Raw genomic sequence first — 7,243 nt, 5'->3', positions numbered from 1 at the left:
GGCCGTGAAGCTCGCCGGCGCGCGCCCCGCCACTCCTCGGCGCGGCTCCGGCCAGATCCGGTGACCCCGCGCCCGGATCTGGCCACTCTCCCTCCTCCGGCGACCTTCTCCTGCCCCGGCCACCGCATCCTCTCCGGTGAACCTCGTCCACCGCGCCCAGATCTGGACATGAGAAAAACCCGAGGTTGATCCCGTTTTCCACTATCCCCGATATTTTGACATTATTATGCCATGTTCATCGCATCATAACTCTGTGCATGTAGCTCCGTTTTGTGCGTGTAATATGTCAAATTGTTCGTCTCAATGAGTAATTCATTTCATTCCATTGCATCATATTCATTTGAGCTCATCTTGATGCCTGAATCATCGTTGCAAGAGTGCTTCATAATGTTGTCGGCTGTCTGTTAACAGAACATGCTCATTTGTCATTTTTGCCATGATTGATGTGTGCATCCTATGAGGTTGATGTCTACATGTGTTTTGATCTATGCCATGTCTTTACAGAGGTGCTTACCATGTATTTTTGTGATCTCTGTGGTAACTAGCACAAGCATGCAAACTAGGCTTCGTAATGTTGCTGATTTTAGTCCCTGTTCTGCTGTTATTTTGATGCCATGTAAACTTGATGCTACAGAGAGATCCATGCATATTTTGAGATACTTCAGTAAGGATGTTTTGAACATATGGTTATGCTCTAAGCATTCATGCCCCTGGTTGCAATTATGGAGTAGTCTAGCATGTCATTTTCGTGCTCTACTTTTGCTTCAAAATGTTTCCTGGCAGAATGTTTACATGTTATTCAATTTTGCCAAGGTTGTTGTAGTTGATCCATGCATGCTATGAACTTGTTCTTGCCTTGATTTGTTTCATAAACATGTCTTCTTGCTGATGCTATGCTTATCTTGTCATGCAATGACTTGTGGTGAGTGAATCGAGCTTGTTAAGTAGTGTACTTGCTGTTGCTGTTTTGCTAGGCTGTTTCTGTTATTTCGTGATGCTACGTAAACCTGCTGCTACAAATCATTCTATGCATAATCTAGAGATGTTCACTAATGGTGTTTTGTTATAAATGTCACGCTATATCCATCCATGCCCCTGGTTGCATTTATAGCATGCTGTAGATTGTTGTAATCTTGCTCTAAAGTTGCTAAATAATGTTGTTGTCAGGCTGTTAACATTAAGTTCAGTTGTTGCCATGATTGTTGTTAGTGATCCATGCACCCTATGGACTTTCTCTTGCCATGCTTAGCTTCATAAACAGGTCTTCTTACTGTTGGTTGCCTTGCCATGCCATTTATTGCTCTGTGGTGAGTGGTACAAGCTCCCCAACATGCTTACTTATTGTTGTTTCTGCCATGTATGAATCTGTAATATAACTTGCCATGTTTACATGGGTGCCATCATATTTTCTGATCCTTTTTGGCTCATGGTCAGTAAAGGACATTTGATCTATGCATTTAGTAGTATCATGACATGCCTTTGTTTTCCATGATAAATTCCTGTCACATGTTGTTTGATAGCTCTAAACATTGCAACCTGATGTTATTTCTGCTAAAGTCTGAAACTGTTATTATTTGCAATCTTGCCACGTGTGTTTGAGCATGTTCTAGTGATTTCTGGAGATAGCTCAGTGTTCATGTTTTGTTACGCTTTACCTGTACATCATGCAAATGCCTTTTGTTATCATGTTAGGATGCTGTAGCATGTTGTTTTGATGTTTGCAAGATGCCTAGTTGTTGTTTTGGACAGATTGTCGTTATGACTTGTATAGAGTGTATGTGTTGAACCGTTGCTCCGTTTTGAGTGTGCTCTATATGAAACTTGCTTATTTTTGTATATAGTTTCATATTATCATGTTGCATCCTTGTTTTAAGGTGTTTGCTTGATGTTTGTATGCATTTTGCTTCAATGCCATGTTTAACTTGTTTTGCTCATATCTTCTAGGCCGTAGCTCCAAATCTAATGAACTTTATATGTAACTTGACTCGAATTTCGTGTAGATCATCTTGGTGCATCTTAACTTGCTGTTTAACAACTTGAACTTAAGGTTTATTCAGATCTGGACCAATTTCTAAATATGCATATGAGGACTTACCGGAATTGCTATATGTTGTTCCCGGCCTCATTTAAACTTGCCTTGATGTGTTGCTCTTGTTTGCATCATCTCGTGCCATGAGTAGATTCATGTAGTCTTGTCTTACATCATGCTTGTTGTGCATCATGTCATGTTCATGTGTGGTGTGTTTACTTTGTTGTGTGCTTCTTCTCGATAGTTCCCGTTTCGTTGCGATCGTGAGGATTCGTTCGTCTACGCTTGGTTCGGCTTCATCCGTTCGTCTTCTTCATGGACTCGTTCTTCGTCCTTGCGGGATTTCAAGTAAGATGACCGCTACCCTGGATCTCACTACTATCATTGCTATGCTAGTTGCTTCGTTCTATCGCTATGCTGCGCTACCTATCATTTACTCTTCAAGCCATCTCAAATTGCCATGAACCGCTAACCTTTGACACCTTTCCTATGCAAACCATTGCTTGGCTATGTTACTGCTTTGCTCAGCCCTCTTATAGCGTTGCTAGTTGCAGGTGAAGTTGAAGATTGCTCCATGGTGGACATGATTTTGGTTGGGATATCACAATATCTCTTATATTATTAATGCATCTATATATTTGGTAAAGGGTGGAAGGCTCGGCCTTATGCCTGGTGTTTTGTTCCACTCCTGCCGCCCTAGTTTCCGGCATACCGGTGTTATGTTCCCCGATTTTGCGTTTACGCGGTCGGGTGATTTATGGGACCCCCTTGACAGTTCGCTTTGAATAAAACTCCTCCAGCAAGGCCCAACCTTGGTTTTACCATTTGCCTCACCATCACCTACATTTCCCTTGGGAGTAATTAACCCAAGGGTCATCTTTATTATAGCCCCCCCGGGCCAGTGCTTGTCTAAGTGTTGGTCCGAACTAGAGCCCTTTGCAGCGCCCCCTCAGGGAAACTTGAGGTCTGGTTTTAGTTGTACGGATTGCTCATCCGGTGTTTCCCTGAGAACGAGATATGTGCAGCTTCTATCGGGATTGTCGGCGCATCGGGCGGTCTTGCTGGTATTGTTTTACAATTGTCGAAATGTCTTGTAAACCGGGATTCCGAGTCTGATCGGGTCTTCCTGGGAGAAGGTATATCCTTCGTTGATCGCGAGAGCTTATCATGGGCTAAGTTGGGACACCCCTACAGGGTATAAACTTTCAAAAGCCGTGCCTGCGGTTATAGGTAGATGGGAATTTGTTAATGTCCGGTTGTAGATAACTTGACACCAGATCCGAATTAAAACACATCAACCGTGTGTGTAGCCATGATGGTCTCTTTTCGGCGGAGTCCGGGAAGTGAACACGGTTTTTGGGTTATGTTTGACGTAAGTAGGAGTTCAGGATCACTTCTTGATCATTGCTAGCTTCACCACCGTTCCTTTTGCTCTCTTCTCGCTCTTATTTGTGTATGTTAGCCACCATATGCTTAGTCGCTGCTGCAACCTCACCACTTTACCCCTTCCTTTCCCTTTAAGCTTTGCTAGTCTTGATACCCATGGTAATGGGATTGCTGAGTCCTCGTGGCTCACAGATTACTACAACAACAGTTGCAGGTACAGGTTATGCGATGATCATGACGCGAGAGCGATGCTTGCTTGCGTTGAGTTCTTCTTCTGCTTCTTCTTCGATCAGGGGATAGGTTCCAGGTCGGCAGCCTGGGTTAGCAGGGTGGATGTCGTTTGAGTTTCTGTTTGTGTTTCATCCGTAGTCAGATGATGATCTTATGTATGATGATGTTATATTCGTGTGGCATTGTATGCCTTATGTATGTATCCCCATCTATTACGTAATGTTGATGTAATGATATCCACCTTGCAAAAGCGTTTCAATATGCGGGTCTATCCTTGGTGGGACCTTCGAGTTCCTTTTGGATAGGGTCACATATTGGGCGTGACAAGTTGGTATCAGAGCCTCGACCGACCCTAGGAGCCCCCTTGATTGATCGTGTAGTTTGGCCGATGTTGAGTCTAGAAGAAAACTGTTTTTGGAGTCTAGTTATATCGGAGAGTAGGAATTCTTTTTACTCCTCAGCCCCCTTCGTCGCTCTGGTGAGGAATCTTGACGTAGGTGTTTTGAGTTACTCCTCTTCACCTTCAAAATTTTCTTTAGGATCACGTAGTTGGTTTTCCGATCGTTGGTTCTCAGCTCTTTTCATCCGGTGCATTTCTCGTCAAGTCGACTCGAGCCTCTTCGTCTTTGCCAAGTTCAATCCTTAGTTTGCTCTCAACGAAGTTGTTTCCCCATCCTCAATTGTTTTCTTTTCCCACCCGCCCACCCTTCTCTTCTCGAAGCCGGAGTCCGTAATCGAGTATCCATCCTACTCGTGTGAAGCCTTTGTTTTCTTTCAACCGGTGTTTCCTCTTCAAGATATTCGTCGATTTCCCCTCCCGAGTTGCCTTTGTTTTTCCCACCCTCCCACCCTTTTCTTCCCGGAGTCTGACTCTCCCTCGACCATCTATTTCATTCGTGTGGAGCCTCTTCAGTCTTTCGTAAATTGTTCCAACCGGTGAATTCTCTTTTGTTTGACATTCTTCATCTCTTTTCCGGTGGACTCAATTCTAATTTCCGGTAGTGATTATATTCTTTCCCTCAGCTCAAGTGTCTTCCCTGCTCGTTCGCCTCTCGCCAGTTTATCCTTTCGGAGTCCTCAAGACATCTCAGGAGATTCGTCTGTGTTCCAATTAATTCGAGGTTGTCACCTCATTCAAATATTTCAATTATTCCGGTGCATCATCTACCTGTTCAACATCCCTTTCCAACGGTGTTTTCTCTTTAGTGGGCCCTAACCCACAGGTTTTTTTCCCAGGATCTTACCTGACTCTTCTAATTCCCCCGGAGTGATTCTCAATTCTTTTCAAGTGTGACGTAAGAATGAATTTCATCAGTCAGATGCTTTTCCAATATCGATTTCAAATCATTTTCCTTTGTTGCCTCAACCTCTTCGCTTTTCGTTTTCCCGGAGCATCTTAGTAATTTCGGTGGTGTTTCTCGTCGATCGCAGAAGAGTTTTTCCTCTAAATCTTGCCCGTTCTCTTGAAGTTTCGTGGTTCTAGCTTCATGTTAACCTCGCAAATTATTCCGTTTGTCAGATATTCTTTTCATCCATCCGGAGTATTTCAGGAGTTGTTTTTCTTCCGTCTCGATCATCTGGAGGCCATCATTCCAGTTATCGTTCTCTATTTATCCCGGTGCTTCGTTCAAGTATTCTTTATCAGCTCGTGATCTCCTTGTCCTTTTGCATCTAAATCCTCTCAAGCATATTTGTTCTTCTAATTCTTCCCGGTGATTCAGTCTCTTTCGTCAGTCATTTTGATTTCTTACGGTGGTTTCTTCAGATTTCTTTCCTTTGGTTATCATATCAATCCATTCGTTCTTTCAATCCTACCGGTGGTTCATGAAGACCTTCTCAAGTTTGCGATATGGCACCCCTTAATCCTTTTTCAAGAAGAATAAGTAGTATGCAAAATCCATTGCTTGTCATCAATTTAATTTGATGAAGGATAAGCATACAATAAATCTTATTCTTATTTCATCCAAGTGAGTAATCCCTTCCTTCGGAGTTTGTTCTTGATGAATAAATTCTAGTTCAAGTGTTTTCATCTTTTCTTTTCCCGGAGTTCAATTTCCTCAGCCATTTCGTCGGAACCTCCATTTAAATCATCGCAAGGCTCATCTTGTTCTTTCATCCTTCATTTTATCTCGTCATCCTTTTGTTACGGAGTTCTTCACGGTGGCTCATCACGATTTAATTCTTTCTTCAAGAGTTCATCAAGATTCTTGTCGGTGGAGTTCAAGTATCTTTTCTTCTTGCGTCTCGAAGTGCAATTAATTCTCCGTATTCTTTTGAAGTGGCGTTTTGCATTTCTTCGTTCTTCTAAGTTATCTAATCATTTCCGTTTGCAGCTGGTTATCACCTCATAATTCCTGAGATGTTACCTATAAGACCACAACAAGTTTATTCTTTCGTTGTTGATTTTCTCAACAACTCCGTTCAACCCTTCCTTCTAAGTTATTTTCATTCCTTTCTTCCAATTCTTCCGGAGGCTTTGCGTTGTTCATCTCGTCAAGTGTCATTCCATCTGTGAAGCTCGTGTTCTGTTCCTCCATGTTTCGTCTGGAGTGCTGCCTAAATCCTTTCAGTCTTATTCGTTTCTTATCTCATTCTTACCAGAGTGGTTTCATAGTCTATCTGATTCCGCGAGCTTTCGATTCTTGTCTTTCTCGTCCTACATCTCTTCTCTCGAGTGCTCTCGATTCTTTTCTTCATCTCTCGAGTTCTTGTTTCACGTCATCCCTTTTTCCCTTCCGTCTCGGACCTAAGATCTCGGGACGAGATCTCTTGTTAGTGGAGGAGTGTTGTAACGCCCCAGATCCGATGTGCCATGTGTCTGCCAGCTATTCGCCGTAGTTGCCATGTCATTTGCTTGCGTGTTACATTTTGCCATGTCATCTTCTACATTTCATCTACATGTTTTTCAAAACTTGCATCCGTTCGGGTCCTCCCGGTTCTCTCCGTTGTCCGTTCGGAGTCCAGACCTCTCGCGCGTGCCCCGTCGCCCCTCTCAGACCTTGTTTCGTGTGCGGGTGTTAAACATTCTCGGAATGGACCGAGTCTTGCCAAGCGGCCTTGGTATAGCACCGGTATACCGCCAGTCAAGTTTCGTGCCATTTGGAGGTCGTTTGATACTCCAACGGTTAACCGCGTAGCCCATAACCCCTTCTTTTGTGCAGCCCAACACCCCTCCAAACTGGCCCAAAACCCATCCAAACCCCCTCCATTCTCTCGGTCGTTCGATCACGATCGTGTGGGCGAAAATCGTGCTCCATTTGGAGTCTCCTAGCTCCCTCTACCTATAAATATGTGTCCCTACTAGATTTTTCGCGCAGTCCAACCCTAGCCCTCTCCCTCTCAGCCGTCGGACATGTCCGCCCGCCGCCGGACGCGTCCACCGCCACCCAGCCACGTCGCCCGAACAATCCGGAGCAACCACATCATCACCGCCGCCTCCCCAACCAATCTGGAGCTGCCACCTCACCTCGCCCGCGCCCAGTTTGCCGCCGGGCCTGCGGAGCCCATCTCCGGCCCACTCCGGGCCACGGCGGGCCCGATCCGCCCGGTCAGCGCGCCGCGCGCCCCCTGGCCGCCGCCGCCATGCGCTCGCAGGCG

Source organism: Triticum dicoccoides, chromosome 3B, assembly GCF_002162155.2.
Source record: "Triticum dicoccoides isolate Atlit2015 ecotype Zavitan chromosome 3B, WEW_v2.0, whole genome shotgun sequence".
NCBI lineage: Eukaryota > Viridiplantae > Streptophyta > Magnoliopsida > Poales > Poaceae > Triticum > Triticum dicoccoides.
Note: the sequence above shows the minus strand (reverse complement) of the source record.